At 44.1% G+C, this 16,881-nt stretch overlaps 1 protein-coding gene across 1 annotated transcript in view; it reads right to left on the reverse strand.

The window, feature by feature from the left end:
* LOC143925970 (intestinal mucin-like protein) overlaps positions 1–16,881 on the reverse strand; it is a 129,935-nt gene that overhangs the window by 96,722 nt on the left and 16,332 nt on the right. The window lies entirely within an intron of this gene.

Here is a 16,881-nt window from a genome sequence, read left to right on the forward strand (position 1 = left end):
AAATAGGTTCCTTTAAGCTAGTGCATTGTTGGTTCACTTACCTTTTCCTTCGATTTCCCAGCTTACTGAACATCTTACTGAGGAGGAACAGGAAGTGAGAAATTCAGACGAAGAAAAAAAACATTTAGAAGGGAAATCGAAGGAAAAGGTAAGTGAACCAACAATGCACTAGCTTAAAGGAACCTATTTAGAAAATAAAAAACAAACCTTTACAACCTCTTTCAGTATGCCCAATCATGATGAGGTGTGGAGCAGCCAATCCTGGGAGAGCTGGAGAAGTAATTAGGAGGGGATGAGGAGAGGATTGCTCAGAGCTGGATTAAAGGGGTTGTAAAGGTTAGCTTTTTAATTTTTAAAAATAACAAACATATCATACTTACCTCCACTGTGCAGCTCATTTTGCACAGAGTGGCCCCGATCCTCCTGTTCTGGGGTCCCACGGCAGCTCTGTCGGCTACTCCCCACAATAGCTAACACCCCAGGAAGCTCTCTCCCGAGGGGGTTACCTTGAGGGCACGCTGCCGTCTCATACACTCTGCATCCATAGATACAGAGTGTATGTCTCGGTCCCGCCCCTAGGTTGCTGCATTATTTGGATTTGATTGACAGCAGTGCAAACCAATGGCTGCACTTCTATCAATCTATCCAATGAAGAGCCGAGAATACCAGGCCGAGAAGAGCCAAGAAGCCAGTGCATTCTAAACGCGGTACTTTTGAGGGCTCAGATAAGTAAACCCGGGGGGCTGGGGGGCCTGTAACTATCAGATGTTTTTTTCACCTTAATGGATAGGATGCATTAAGGTGAAAAAAACGTAAGGTTTACAACCCCTTTAATTCTTCTTGGCAAGACTGGGCACAGATGACATGAAATCCTATACTATACAAGGTGCAAACCTTAATTTAAAAAAAAAATTAAAAAATCGGGTTTACATCCACTTTAATGTCAAAGAGGAATATAATAAATAATCAGAACTTCAAAGATTGATGGAATAACAAACATCACACATTGTTACAGTCACCAATTAAAGACATAAATACAGATTAAAATCGTCCCTCTTGGACACAAAGGGGTTGATTTACTAAAGGCAAATAGACTGTGCACTTTCAAAGTGCAGTTGCTTCAGAGCTTAGTAAATGAGATAAAGTTTCACTTTGCAAAGATTCGCTGCCCAATCACATGCAAAGAAAATAAAAAAAAACATAATTTTTGCTTGCACATGATTGGATGATGGAAGTCAGCAGAGCTTCTGCACATTTAATGGGCTCTGGAGCAACTGCTCTTGCAAACTGCACAGTCTATTTGTCTTTAGTAAATCAACTCCACAGTGCCCAATCGATTTAATTCAATTTTTTTTTCTCTTCTTTTGTTATTCTCTCTATATGTGCTGGGTTGTATGTTATCGTTGTTTGTATATAAAAGAAATAAAAATTTGATTTAAAAAAAGTGGATGAAAACCCAATTCATGAAATTTGAGCTGGGTACATATATCTGCAGTGTTTTGTTATCTCTCTTTAAAGCACTAAGTCCCGTAGCTGTCTCCTACGCTGTTCATCTGTTATCAGCCTGATAATTCCTGGCAAATTCTGTCACATATGATAAAAGTAGTCTGAGTTTTGTGTTGGAGAGGATGCTATAAATAGATCAGCAGAGTGCTGAACTGTTCAAAGAACAGAGCTGAAAGTCTCTACCTATGAGGAGAGGGGGTGTGTGCATTTCTTCCAATCAACTTTCTTGGCTTTATGCCCAGGTTTCACTGCAATGCTAACCAGGAAGAGAAAATCTCCTAACATTCTGTGCACTTTCTAAACAGTATATAAAGATGAAGACAGCAGATATTATGTAGGGAGATTTGTTTAATCTCTGTATATCATCTGAGGCTGTTCACTTCACTGGGTATATATGAGGGTTTACATCCACTTTAAAGCCAATTCCCTGTAACCTCCACACCTATTGTGGGCCACTCCATAAATTACCATGTAATTAAGTTCAGAAACGGTATGTCCTCTTTCCACAAAGTGTCAGGCTAAAGGCATTTGCACCAATTTGTCCCTAATAGAATATTTGTGATGAGCAATACAGTCTTTGACATTTTGTGTGGTCTCTCCCATATACAATAAACCTCAAGGACATTTTATGATGTAAATTACATATGATAGTTGACAGGTATAATGATCTTTAATATTTATACCATATCCCTTATGTGAATGAGGGAAAGATTTCCCTTATATCACACTATTGTATACAGGTCAGGCAGTGATGAGAACCTGTATTAGGAGGACCTAAAAATGTGTTTAATGGGATTGATGGATGATACTGGTGAGATCTTATCAATTTGCTGTGTATGGTCCTTTCCTGATAATTAAATTCTGGTATCTTAGGGTAATTTGTACTTAGCACAGATCAATGTTTGTTTTAATTATTATATTAAACACTTTTTTTTTAAAAGGAGTGATATTGCAAATTGTCAGGAACGGTGTCATTACTGGTTTCACCTTCTGGTGGCACTGATACACTCAGCACCAAAGTGTGTAATTCTGGTGGCCACAAGTGGGTGTCTCTCTGCCTGGACTACGAACCAGCTATCAAGCACACCTGTTGGTCTGCTGGTCTATATAAACCCATCCTGAACCAAAACTCAAATGCTTCAGAATTCCCTCTGCTAGACTTGTCCCTGCCCGTACCTGATTTTGTTCCTGCTTGTCCTGGATCCTGTTCTGTGTATCCTGTCCTTGACGCCTCTTACCTGCTCCCTTTACGGTCTGCTTCCTTATACCTGGCTTCTGTTCCCCTGTTGCTTTTGTCCCTGCCGTGTTTATTTCATGTTTGTTAACTTTGCTTGTGTATATATATTAGTTCATTGGTTAGGTGTTTTTGGGGTTTGCACATATTTACTTGTTTATGGTTTGCACATGTGTCCTTATCTTAAATAAACATCCTTTTTCATTTATTCATTTGTCACTGATTCCTTGGTGCAGCCCAATGAACTGATCACCCGTATTGGATGTTTGTGTATAACATCCTTGACAGAATTCTGAAGCCATACAATAAGATTGGTTGCACCTGGGAATTGGGTCTGAGTACTTGCTATTATTAAAGATGCATCTGGAAGATATTCTGTATTTATCACTCCTGGCAACAGATGACAGAGATTTTTGTTATCAGACATTAGGTGAATGCACTAAGGAACAATTGTTAGAATACATCCGTCTAGCTCATGTTTTTATTGCTCAAGGCAGTTTTTTGTTTGAAGACGTGCAACCATTAATTCAGATCTGTGCTGAGTCGGCCATGTCTAATGCCTCCAGGGGAGGTGATGACTATACACCCCCTTTTAGTGCAGCTCAGGTAGAGTCTTTGGTTTGGCTATTGGAATATGACTCAGCCTTTTTCTTTGAACATTATTCAGCTTGCCCTCAACAGGTGGTTGCAGAATATATTGGTTTAGTGCAGTGTCTGGTCAGACGAGCAATGCGCAAACCTGTTTTTGTGCAATCACTATTACAAGCCTGGTCAAGTTTGTTGCACTCTGCCTCTATCAGCCCCAACCTCCCATTTCGGTGGCTAGATACCAGCCTGCTGAAATGTCTTCCTCACCTTTACCCCCAACAACCACAGTTGCCGCCCAATACACCCTTCTACCAATGAAGTACCAGTACCCCGTTTCCTCCTGCTGCACCTACCCTGCCTTTAACCCCTCTGCTTCTTCTTGGCTGCCTCCATCAGCTCCACTCTTTGCTTCTACCAGCGGCATCCACTACCTACAGCCCTGTATCCACATACAAATCTTCAGTGGCTAAAACCAAAAATAATCTGGAGTTTTTCACAACCCATACCATGATGCCAGTATCCAATCTTGCCTCCACGCCAGCTGATCTGTTCCAGCCTGAAGTTCTGGTGCCGGCGGTCCAGCCTGAAGTTCCGGTACCCGTTACCCAGCCTTAAGTTCCGGTGCCCATTACCCAGCCTGAAGTTCCGGTGCTCATTACCCAGCCTGAAGTTCCGGTGCCCATTACTGAGCCTGAAGTTCCTGTGCCCGTTACCCAGCCTGTGGAGCCAATGCCTGTTACCCAGCCTGTGGAGCCAGTTCCTGCTAACCAGACTGCTGAACCAGTGCCCGTCACCCAGCCTGTTGAGCCAGTATCCATCACCCGGCTTGCTGAGCCGGTGCCCATTGCCCAGCTTGCTGAGCCGGTGCCCATTACTCAGCCTACTGAGCCAGTGCCCGTTACCCAGCATGTTGAGCTGGTACCCATTACCCAGCCTGCTGATACGATGTTCATCGTAAAAGTTTGTTTTTATTTGATCAAGCCCCACCCACTTGGCATCCCATGTTATTAGATACTTTTATTATTTTTATTATTATAATACAGGATTTATATAGTGCCAACAGTTTGTGCACTGCTTAAAAAAATTAACGTATACATTACAATTTGGTACAAGAGGAATCAGAGGACCCTGCTCATTAGAGCTTGCAATCTAAAAAGGGAGGGTCAATTGATACAAAAACGTAATAGCTGTGGGGGATGAGCTGATGGAGGAAGTAAAACAGTGTATTAGTTAGAAGCAGGATAGGCTTCTTTAAAGAGAAGAGTTTTCTGGGATTGTCTAAAGATGGATAGATTAGGGGACAAATCAGACCGATTGGAGTAAGGAGTTCCAAAGGATGGGAGAAGCTCTGGAGAAATCCTTGAGTTGAGCATGGGAGGAGGTGACAAGGAAGCTAGAGAGCAGGAGGTCTTGGGAGGACTGAAGAGAGTGGCTTGGTTGGTATTTTGGGACTAGCTTAGTGATGTAGTTGGGGGTAGTGTTATGGATGGCTTTGTAAATTATTGTTAGTACTTTTTTTTTTTTTTTTTGGTGAGTGGAAGCCAGTGGAGAGATTGGCAGAGAGGGGTGAAGGACACTGAATGGTTAGGTGGATGAGTCTTGCAGCGGCATTCATTATGGACTGAAAGGGGGGATAGTCTATGTAAAGGTAATCCAATGAGGAGGGAGTTGCAGTAGACAAGGCGAGTAACAGGGGTTTGGACCATCCAGGCGCCTCAGCCGTGTCCCTGCGTGCATGCGCGACGGAATGGCATTCCGGCGCATGCACATTCGCGGTCCGGCGCTCAGGCGCACGCACATGCGCACTGGCGCACTCCTGTGCGCATTGGCGCACATTTAGAGTCCCCCTGGCAGCCTATAAAAGCTGCTCTGACGCACACATCAATTGCTGGTTTGTCTTCAGCTCCTGTTACCTGAAACCTGTTCTGTGCATCTGATTATCCGTTGTGACCCGGATTGTTCTTTGACGCTGCTGCTTATCTGCTGGACTTGACCCTTGGCTTTGTTATATGAACTCTGCTTCTCTCCAGTGTTTGACCCTCTGCCTGTGACACGGACCTGCCTCCTGTCTCCTGCCCTGACCCATGGCTTGTGACCTGGACTTGCTTGTGTCTCCCAAAGACACCTTACCTGAGCCTGTGTTTGCATGGACTGTCAGTGCTTGACCCCCAGCCTGGTTTCCTGTCTACTACAGCTACCACCCAGTCAGTCGCTACACAAGGTGCTCACCCCTACCAGACCTTCACGCAAGGCTCCCTCCTGCCACCTGGGTTGCCTGTGCCTCTTTGGGCCATTTGCTCCCTGTACCACCTCCAGGGGGCGAACTGCGCTTAGTCGCAAGGGTGAACCGATAGCGAGATATAACCAGGGAGTGAATTAGAAGCTTGGTGGTGTCATTGGTTAAAAAGGGGCATATTCTGGAAATGTTGCGGAGGCTAAAGTGGCATGATTTAGACAGGGATTGGATGTGGGCCTGAGATGTGGGCCTAAGGTTACCCCTAGCATCCTGGCATGTGAGGACAGACTGATAGATGTGCCATTAATCTTGATAGAGAAGTCAGGGGAAGGGGCACATGGAGGAGGAATTATTAAGAGCTCAGTTTTAGATTCAGTTTGAGGTAGTGGTTTGACATCCAGGCTATTATGTCTGTTAGCAAATTAGCAATGCGTGAGGAGATTGATGGGGTGAGCTGAGGGGCAGAGAGATAAATTTTGGTGTCATCAGTATATAAATGGTAGTGGAAGCCATGGGAGGCTATCAGCTGACCCAGGGAGGACGTGTAGATCAAGAATAGTAGAGGTCCAAGGACAGAACCTTGGGGGATCCCAACGGTAAGAGGAGTTGGAGAGGAGGAAGTGGAGTTGTAAGTGACACTGAAAGTGCAATGAGATAGATAAGATTCAAACCAATGGAGAGCACAGACATGGAGACCAAGCAAATTTAGTTTTTTGAGGAGGAGGGGGTGGTCAACTGTATCAAAGGCAGCGGAAAGGTCCAAGAGTAAAAGTACGGAATAATGACCATTGGTTTTGGCTAATAGTAAGTCATTTGTGAGTTTTAGGAGGGTAGTTTCTGTGGAGTGCTGTGGGCAAAATCCAGACTGAAGGGGATCAAGAAGGTTATTGTCAATAAGGTTGCTCAGTCGGTTGTAGACTAAACGTTCAAGGAGTTTAGAGGCAAAAGGGAGTAAAGAGATGGGTCTTAGGTTATTAAGATTGGTGGGGTCTAGTGAGACCTTTTTTGGTATGGGAGTGACTAGCACATATTTTACAGGGTTGGGGAAGATGCCAGTAGAGAGTGAGATGTTGAAGATATGAGTTAAAGAGTGTAGGATAGAGCCAGATGGTGGCTGTAGTATTTGAGAAGGAACAGGGTCCAGTGGGCAGGAGGTTAGGTGGGCATTAGAAAAAAGTTAACTTCCTCTATAGTATATAGGTTAAAAGAGGGAAGTATTGATTGTGCAAGAGGACAAGAAGTGTAAAGTTAGGGAAATATCTGTAAAGTTGAGAACTCGAGACAAATTGTCTCAATCTTATTTTTGAAGTGATCAGCAATCTCCTGGGCAGTGAGTAAGTAGGTGGGTGGAGGTAATGGATGACGAAGTAGAGTGGTAAAGGTAGAAAAGGGTTGACGGGGACTGCGTGAAAGGGTGTTAATGAGGGTGATAAAGTAGGTCTGTTTGGCAGTGCGGAGGCAGGAATGGTATTTTTGAAGGGCAGATTTATATTGGCTGAAATCTTGTGCCTTTGCGGCTCTGTTTTTGAGGCATCTGGTATTGTCTGTCTTCCAAGGTTGTAGTGTTCAGGGCCTGATTCTGTGTGTAGTGAGGGGGGAAAAGGTATCCAGGGTGGATGACAGTGAACTGTTGTAGATAGAATTGGCCAAGTTGAGGCAGGACATGGATGAGATTTTGTCTGTAGCAGAAAAAAAAAGAGAAGGGTTAAGATGGTGAAGGTTTCTACGGGTAATAGTTTGGTTGTTGGAAGGCAAGGAGGAAGATAAGGAGAGCACAAAACTAATAAGGTGGTGATCAGAGAGAGGAAAAGGAATATTGGAGAGGTTGTGCGGAGTGCATAGGTAGGAGACTATCAGGTCAAGGCAGTTGCCAACAGAGTAGAAGCGTGTGTTCATTGTTTTAGGTCAAAAGAGGATGTTAGGCTCAGCAGCTTAGAAGTAGCCCGAGTGTTAAGATTAACAGGGATGTTGAAGTCACCAAGAATGATTGCTGGAATTTCAGAAGAGAGACAGTAGGATAGCCAGGCAGAGAAGTTGTCAAAGAGGCTTGATACCGGTCCAGGGGGACGATAGATCACAACAATTCTCAACGAAACTGGAGAAAATATACGAATACAGTGAGCTTCAAATGAGGAGAGGGACAGGGAGGGGGGTGAATGAAGAACCTGAAAAGTGCTTTGAGGGGATAGAAGGATTCCAACACCACCTCTTTCCGTCCACTAGGCCTGGCAGAGTGAGTCCACAGGAGGCCAACATAGGAGAGAGCAGCAGCAGAAGGAAAGTCAGATACTGGAATCCAGGTCTCAGTAATTGCAAGTAGGTTCAGGGAGTTTGTGATAAATAGGTCATGGACGGAGATGAGTTTGTTACAAACAGAGCGGGGCACAGAGAAGGGCACAGGAGAAGGGGAGGCTGGTTCTAGGCAGAAGAGGAATAGAAATGCGATTGTGTGTATTGCAGCTCCTATCAGAGGATGGGGGTGCCGGGTATGTTTGCCAAAGGTAAATGATGGCAGTCCAGGATTTGAGGAAATATCTCCAGAAGTTAGGAGAAGCAGAAGGGTGAGAGAGGTGATATCGGAGTGTGACTTATGTGGGGGGACACGTCCCAGTGTCCTGCAGGTTTTATTGGTATATGGGTTTAGAATTAGCAGAAGCTGATGCATGAAGTGATAAGGTGAAGATAGTAGTGAGGGTGATAGATATAAGCTGGGGGGTGGAGAAGAGGGATGAAGAAGATAGAGTTTAAGGAGTGAGGATGCAACTGTAAGAAGGAAAAGTAAGGAGTGCATGATACAGAGTGGTGAGATTGAGAGGAAGCCTAGATGACAGATGAAAAAGATGAGAGATAACAAATACACCAGTTTGGCTTTGAAGATATTAGACATTATATTTAATCAAACTCCACCCACGCCCACTTTGCACCCCATGTGATTAAATATAAAACCAAATATACCATTCGTTCTTGCTGATTTGTGCCACAAAAATAACATTTGTGCTGGTTTGGTTTTGGAGAAATTGTACATTATACTTGATCAAACCCCCTCCACATGTGAGAATCACGTGCTAACCATTTCTTTTTCACCCAGACAGTACTTTTTCAACATTCCGAAACCATTCTTCACATAAAAAATGAGTGCACGTGAAAAAAAAAAAAATCATTTTGTGCCATTTTGCTCTTGTAAGAGGTCTGGGTGAATACATAGTCTGGAAAAACAATTGCTAATATCTTAAAGAGAAAAAAAAAAAAAGAAAAAAAGCAGCACAAACGTAATTTTTTTTGTCACAACACAGCACAAATATAATACAAAAAAAACACACTTGAGTTTTTTTCTGCTGGCAAAATAAAAGTACATTATAGAGCTTGTTTGTTGTGTTTTTTTTTCCCTCTTTTCTTTCTTCTTTTTAATTAGTTTTGGGGGTGGTGATTTTGGTGAAGTGCAATTTTTAGATCTTATCATTTCTATATGTATTTGCGCGCAAAAAAACGAATCTCTTCAGCACACCTGCAGATACATGTTAAGTGGAAGCTTTATATATAATTGCTGTGGAGAATAGCAGGTAATGAATTCAGCTGGTGGATAGGCAGTGTTGTATGTGTCAGCCCTGGTTCACATTGGTGCGATTTGACATGTTAAATCAGCGGAAATTGCACCGTTCTAATTGGTGCGGCGCGGCAATTTCCAGATGTAGTTTCTGTACTTCTTTTTGGCGACTTCGGGGGCAATTTATTTTTTATTTTTTATTGACATAAGTGCAGTAGCACAGATGTCTGAAATTTCCCCCGCAGTCGGTACTGACATGTGGGAATGAAATTGTGATTTCAGCTGAACAATTTTTCCCCGCTTTCAGTGTGAACCAGGGCTCAAACTGGGCCTTTGTCTTTGTAATTCACCTGCTGCTATCCCAGGGACACTATTTCTTATTGAACTTCCTTAAGTTTACCTTCAAATATCATTATATGCATATCTGCAAATAAACAAAAATAAAACAATTCTAATTATGGTTGTGATCAAAAGATCATGGTTTCACCTTCTGACCTGGAAATTAGTCATTGTAATCATCCAGAAGTTCCTGTGCTGGTCAGGATCTCCAGCTAGGTAAACATGGCAAGGTTCCTCTTTAGCACAAAGAAGGTGCTTCTCATTTGCTAGGTAAGTGTAAAATATGTTCTTGTGCTTACTCAATGTGGAGGTGGATGTGGTAGTTAGAGTTGGTGTGGTTCATTGATTTGTTTGGCATCACCACACATTTGCTTCTGGCCCATGTTCACACATAACTTCCTGCATTTGTTCTGCTGATGTAAATCAGCAAGGACTACACAAATATAAATAAGAGTTCCTTTCTATTAAAATATATATGATTTGTTTCACAGTTGGGTGACTTTTCCAGAAAATGTGGACCTCCGAGTTGCATGACAAGTTGTACCCTATGATTCTCAATGAGATATATATATATATATATATATATATATATATATATATATATATATATATGCTACTTCAAGTTGCAACAACTTCAAAGTAGTCCTTGTACTACTTTGATGTGACTTTCATCTGACTTGAGGTACAAAAGGCACAATATTACACAATATTGCACAATATTACACAGGCATTCCCAGAAGTTGGGGCCAAGTTGCAGCAGCAAAGTAGTGTGACTTTCGGGTCGCAGCAGTGTGAATGAGATTCATGGATAATACCTTTGAATTAGGCACTGTTCTGACTTGTGCATCCTGCAAGTGGGTCAAATTCGTCCCTGCACTACTTTGGTTTGACTCTGATGCAACTTGAGGTCCATATACCGCAAGATTACACAGGCATTGGTCGCAGAAGTGCAAATGGGGCCTAATTCAAGTGTGTTATCAATGAATCTCATTAGGTTCCTTTCACACTTGGCCGAATTTTCATACAACTTGAGGTCCATGAGGCCCCTTTCACACTCATGCGACCTGAAAGTACAGCGATTTTGCAATGCTTTGTGCTGCAAATTTGATGTGATTTGAAGCAATGCCAGTGAAATCTTGAGGTCTATGGACAGTCGCAGGACAAGTCACACAAGTGTGAAAGGGGCCTTAGGGCTGGTTCACACTGCTGTGCTGTCCAACATCGGATGTGATTTGCCCCACACTGAAAATCACATGCGATGTCTGTGTTATGCAAACTCAGCCATACAGATTGTATTGTTGAATTTGCATCACATTTGGACCAAACTCGCACAGGACCCTTTTTTTAGTCCACAGCAGAATCAGATCGCATGGGTGCTGTCTGAATTTGCACTTCACTTTGTTATATGCAAACTGATTTGGAAGTGTCATTAGCTTTCTACTGACAATCCCAGCAGTTCGCATATGGCAGTGTGAACTGCCTGCGAGTTGTATGTGATACGGGAACCCACAATGGATCCGCAGGGCTCCCACATCTCTCCAGTGTGAACTGGCCCTGACCAAAGGTTCCTCCTATGCATTTTTTGTGCGTTTTGCAGTTTGCAGAAACAATCTACAGTCCATTTAACATGGTTTCCTATGGTACTAGTTCACATCTATTCATTTTGCGGCCAGTGCATATTTGGAAATGATCGGGGACTTTTTTCACGCGATTTGGGGTAATAGATTTTAATGGAACAGCACCAGAAATGCAACTGTTGCGTTTGTGATGCAATTTTTGATGTATTTTGCGGTTATTATTTTAACACTGCATATATCTGGTTGCTAACCAGGGAGCCAGCCACCGTGTTCTTAACAACCAATGAGTCATCAGCTGTCGACGGCTTCCCCACTGAAAGCCAAAAAAAAAAAAAGATTCCAAAAAAAAATGCATAGGGTCCCCCTCAGGTCTATACCAGGCTCTTCGGGTTTAGTATGGATTCAAAGGGGACTCCCCATGGCGACATTTAAAAAAGAATGATGTGGGGTTCCCCCCCCAGTCTATACCAAGCCCTATGGCTCTAGTATGGATTTGGAGGGGACCCAATTTAAAAAAATTACATGGGGTTACCCCAAAATCCAAACCAGACCCTTATCCGAGCATGCAACCTGGCAGCCCACAGGAAAAGAGGGAGGGACAAGAGAGCGCCCCCCCTCCTGAACCATACCAGCCCACATGCTCTCAACACGGGGAGGGTGCTCATCCCCACAACCCTTGCCCGGTGGTTGTGGGGGTTTAAGGGTGGGGAGCTTATCGGAATCTGGAAGCCCCCTTTAACAAGGGGACACCAGATCCTACCCACCCCTCCCTATGTGAATGAGTATCGGGTACATTGTAGCCCTATCCATTCACCAAAAAAAAGCAGTGAAATGTGACAAAAAAACAATAGCCAGTTTTTGACAATCCCTTGTAATACTGTAAAATAGCTCTGAGTGGTCTTCTCCCCCGAGCCGTGTCTCCTGCCGACATCGTCTCCTGGTGCTGTCTCTCTTGCCGCCATCTTTTTTTGCCGTCTTCTGTTGCCATCTCTCCCACCAACGCCTACTTCTCCTGCTGCTGTGTTCTTCCTCGCTGCTGTCTCCTCCATTGTATTGTCACTCACTGTCTGGTGTTTCTTACACAGCCATGGGGCGTGACCATCCGTTGACGTCACACGGAGAGCCCAATCCCCTTTATTTTTTGGGAAAAAAGGGGGAGGGCTTTCTGTGTGTCATCAACAAATGGTCACTCCCCATGGCTGTGTAAGAGACACCGGACAGCGGGTGACAACACAACAGAGGAAGACAGCGATGAGGAAGAACCAGGCAGCGAGGAAGAACAAAGCAGCGGGAGAAGTAGGCAGTGGTGGGAGAGTGTCAGGTCACCTTGAGGCGAGGTGACAGGCGCACACCGTAGGGATCAGGAGTGCACCGCAAGGTTGTGGACCCTACGGCTGACTGCTGCAGACGGGGGACAGATCTCACTGGGGTTAGATTGTAAGATTCCCTGGGGCGTGGAGTCTAAGAGCCAGCAGGTGTTCACCAGCGCCTCTGGTGGTGAGGATGGACTTGGCTGCAACTGGCTCCAGGTCGCGACCCCCAGGATCCCCCAGCTCACACCCACAGTAGGCAACAGGAGGATAGGGATGGTGAGGGACAAAGCCAAGGTCGGGGCCACAAGCAGACAAGAATAGTCGGGTACACGCCAGAAGGTCAGGATCACAGGCAAACAAGGATAGTCAAAACGCACCAAAGTCGGTAATGGAAAACAGTAGCAGAGCACACGGCAGGAAACAGGAAGCTAACACACAAAGGAATACACAATGGTTGATCAGATTGATGGCCTGCAGTGCACAGGTTAATATAGGGCTCCCTGATAGGGCCTGGGGTGGAGCCATGCTTAGAGGAGAGGTTATTAAAACCACCAGGTGGAAGTGGCTGGCCCCTTAGTCTGAAGACACGAGGGGAGGTAAGCAAACACAGGAAGATCACTGCATAACCATGACAGAGAGACAGCGACAGAAGATGGCGGCAAGAGAGACAGCACCAGGAGAAGATGACGGCGAGAGACATGGCTCGGGGGAGAAGACCACTCAGAGCTATTTTACAATAAAGGAATTGTTAAAAACCATCTATTTTTTTTGTCTCATTTCACTGCTTTTTTTAGGTGAATGGGTAGTGGCACAATGTACCCGATACCCATTCCCATATGGGGAGGCGGGATCTGGGGGCCCCCTTGTTAAAGGAAGCTTCCAGATTCCGATAAGCCCCCCCACTCGTAGACCCCCACAACCACCAGGCAAGGGTTGTGGGGATGAGGCCCTTGTCCCCATCAACAAGGTTTTTTTGGGGGACCCCAAAGCACCCTCCCCATGTTGAGGGCATGCGGCTTGGTGCGGTTCAGGAAGGGGGGCGAGAGACCCCTATTTTCCTGTGGCCTGCCAGGTTGTGTGCTCGGTTAAGGGTCTGGTATGGATTTTGGGGGGACCCCCACGCCATTTTTTTTTCACATTTTTGTGCAGGGCTCACCTTAACATCCATAACAGACCTGAAGGGCCTGGTATGGATTTTGAGGGGACTCCCATGCATTTTTTTTATTTTGGTGTGGGGTTCCCCTTAATATTCATTCCAGACCCAAAGGGTCTGGTAATGGAATGGGGGAAATGCTGTTTTTTCAATGATTTTTATCTATATTGCTGGTATCCAACAATACATTATAGTCGCAAGCAGTTTTAAAAGACTTTTCTTTTAGCAATGTAATTTTGCAGCGGTACAGTTATAAACATGAGAAAGATTCTCTACTTTACAGGCATACTAAGGACACCCCCAGGCATGATATTTAAAGGAATATTTCATCTTTATTGTTTCACTTTAAGCATTATTGAAATCACTGCGCCTGAAAAAAACTGCAGTTTTTAAAGCTTTGTTTTGCATTGATACATGTCCCCTGGGGCACGACCTGGGTTCCCATACCCTTTTTATGGCAATAACTTGCATATAAGTCTTTAAAATAAGCACTTTTAGTTTTTCATGTTCATGTCCCATAGATTTTAACGGTGTTTGCACACATTTTTTGCCTGTTCGCAAGTTCTGGTGCAAACCAAATTGGGGGTGTTTGGCTCATCCCTACCCAATAGCCAATGGTACATGAGTGTGGTTGGTACCATAATATTAATGCCTCAAATGCAAAACATTATTGTATAGAATGAAAAGAAGCGGAGGAAGGTAAAAGAAGAAGTGAGGGAAGAAGAAGCTGGAGGAAGAAGGAGAAAAAAAAAAAACAAGACTGGAGGAAGATGGAGAAAGAAGCGGAGAAAGAAGAAGACATTTTTTAATAAAAGAATTGTCAAAAACTGGCTATTGTCTTTTGTCACATTTCACTGCTTTTTTAGGTGAATGGGTAGGGGTACAATGTACCCGATACCCATTCACATGGGGGGGATGGGATCTGGGGCCCCCTTGTTAAAGGGGGTTTCCGGATTCCGATAAGCCCCCCCGGCTGCAGACCCAACAACAGCCAGGCAAGGGTTGTGGGGATGAGGCCCTTGTCCCCATCAACATGGGGACAAGGTGTTTTTGGGGGGACCCCAAAGCACCCTCCCCATGTTGAGGGCATGTGGCCTGTTATGGTTCAGGAGGGGGGGGTGCTTGCTCATCCCTCCCTTTTTCTTGACCTGCAAGGTTGTGTGCTTGGATAAGAGTCTGGTATGGATTTTGGGGGGACCCCTACGCCATTTTTTTTTATATTTTGGTGTGGAGTTGCCCTTAATATCAATACCAGACTCGATGGACTGGTGGGGGGAACCTACATCATTTTTTTTCTTTGAGTTTTACTCTATATTCCTGGGAACCAGCAATTCATTACAGCCGCAAACTATTTTAAATTACATTTTTTCCTTTAGAAATGTCATTTTGCTGAGGTACAGTAATAAACACGGGAAAGATGTGCTACTTTACAGGCATATTAAAGGAAACCCCCAGGCATGATATTTAAAGGATCTTTTTCATTTTTATTGTTTCACTTTAAGCATTATTAAAATAACTGCTTCCTGAAAAAATTTTAGTTTAAAAAAACAAAAATTCCAATTGATACATGTCTCCTGAGGCAGGACCCAGGTCCCCGTACACTTTTTTATGGCAAAGAACTTGCATACAAGCCTACAGTGAGAACTTTGGATTTTGCAGGTTCGAGCCCCTGTGACTTCCACTATACCCTTAGATGTGATCTGACATGTTCACCGGCAATAGCGCTCCTTTACATTTGCATTAGAGCCCAGTTTCTGAGAGTTTAAGTCTTAATTGGCCTTAAGGCTGGATTCACACCTATGCAGATTTGCACTACAGAACGTGTTCTGAAGGAAACCATGTTACATGGACTACAGTGCAAATCTGCAAAATGCAAAAAGCACAAAATGCATAGGTGTGAATCCAGCATAATTGGTTGCTATTTTCCGGGACTGCAGGATCATTTATTGGCACTATTGTGTCCAAGAGGGTTAAACTAAGGTTTTGAACTGTATTTATTTATTTAATTGGTGATTGTAACATTTTGTGATGTTTGTTATTTCAGGAAAGAAGTTCTAATTGATTATGAATTATATCCCTATTTGACATTGATGTAGGAAAATGATTTCTCCTGTTGACTCTTGATTAATACATGCAATTGTATATTGTGTTTTTTTTTTATTTTTAGCAAAGGATAACAATTAGATGGTTAATTCATTTACATAATAAATAGATTGATTCTAGACTTTTGAATGAGTATATACTGTAAATGTATATGATTATTTGTATTGTGGCATTTGTTCTTATCTGAGGAAGGGCACTAAGAACCTAGCCTGAAACTGTCGTGGAGTACACTATGCATTGTTTGCAACCTTTTTGAATTTTTAAATACATTTTAAGTGCAGCAATCCTTTGTGTGTGTATGTATGTATGTATGTATGTATGTATGTATATATATATATATATATATATATATATATATATATATATATATATATATATATATATATATATATATAGTGACAGTGGGGAATGTTTTACTCAGTGGTAGATGCCTGTTCAGTAAGTTCACAGTGAACAGGAACTTTAGTTTAACTAGTTGCTGACCGCCAGCTGTCAAATGACGGCCAGGCGGTGCAGCTATTGTGGCGGGTGGCCGTCATATGACGGCCTCCCGTTTAAACAGGGAATGCGTGCGATCGTGCGCGCGCATCCCTGTTTCTTCGGGGGCGGCGTGTCACGGAGACACCGCTCGCCACCGAAGGGGGTGACCAGCCATTGGTTATGGCTGTTTACCACGTGATCGGCCGTGATGAAGTCACGGCTGATCACAGATGGTCACACCCCAACTGTGCACGGCGCATGCGCGTGATCGTGAGCGCGCTGCGCGTGCACGCCGGTGGCAGCGTGTTCCCCCGGGAACACTGCTCGTCACCAATGCTGGTAAACAGCCATTGGCCGGCTGTTTACCCACGTGATCGGCTGTGATCCTTTCACAGCCGATCACTAAGATGTAAACAAACCGGGTTCTCCTCCTCACCCACCGATCGTGTGTGAGGAGGAGATTGCGGTAACATCTCGTTACCTCCTACAGTACACATCAAGCACACTGATTGCCCCCCCCCAATAAAGAGGACCTGTCACCACCCCTCATAGTACCTGTCAATCACAGTCCATCAGAGTACCTGTCACAGTCCATCAGAGTATTTGAGTACCTGTCACAGCCCATCTGAGTACCCGAGTAACTGTCACGGCCCATCAGAGTACCCGAGTACCTGTCACAGCCCATCAGAGTACCCGAGTACCTGTCACGGCCCATCAGAGTAGCCGAGTACCTGTCACGGCCCATCAGAGTACCCGAGTACCTGTCACGGCCCATCAGAGTACCCGAGTACCTGTCATGGCCCATCAG

The sequence above is a fragment of the Lithobates pipiens genome, unplaced genomic scaffold (assembly GCF_037356315.1).
Source record: "Lithobates pipiens isolate NorthernLeopardFrog02 unplaced genomic scaffold, aLitPip1_a1.2 Scaffold_10, whole genome shotgun sequence".
NCBI classification, from domain to species: domain Eukaryota; kingdom Metazoa; phylum Chordata; class Amphibia; order Anura; family Ranidae; genus Lithobates; species Lithobates pipiens.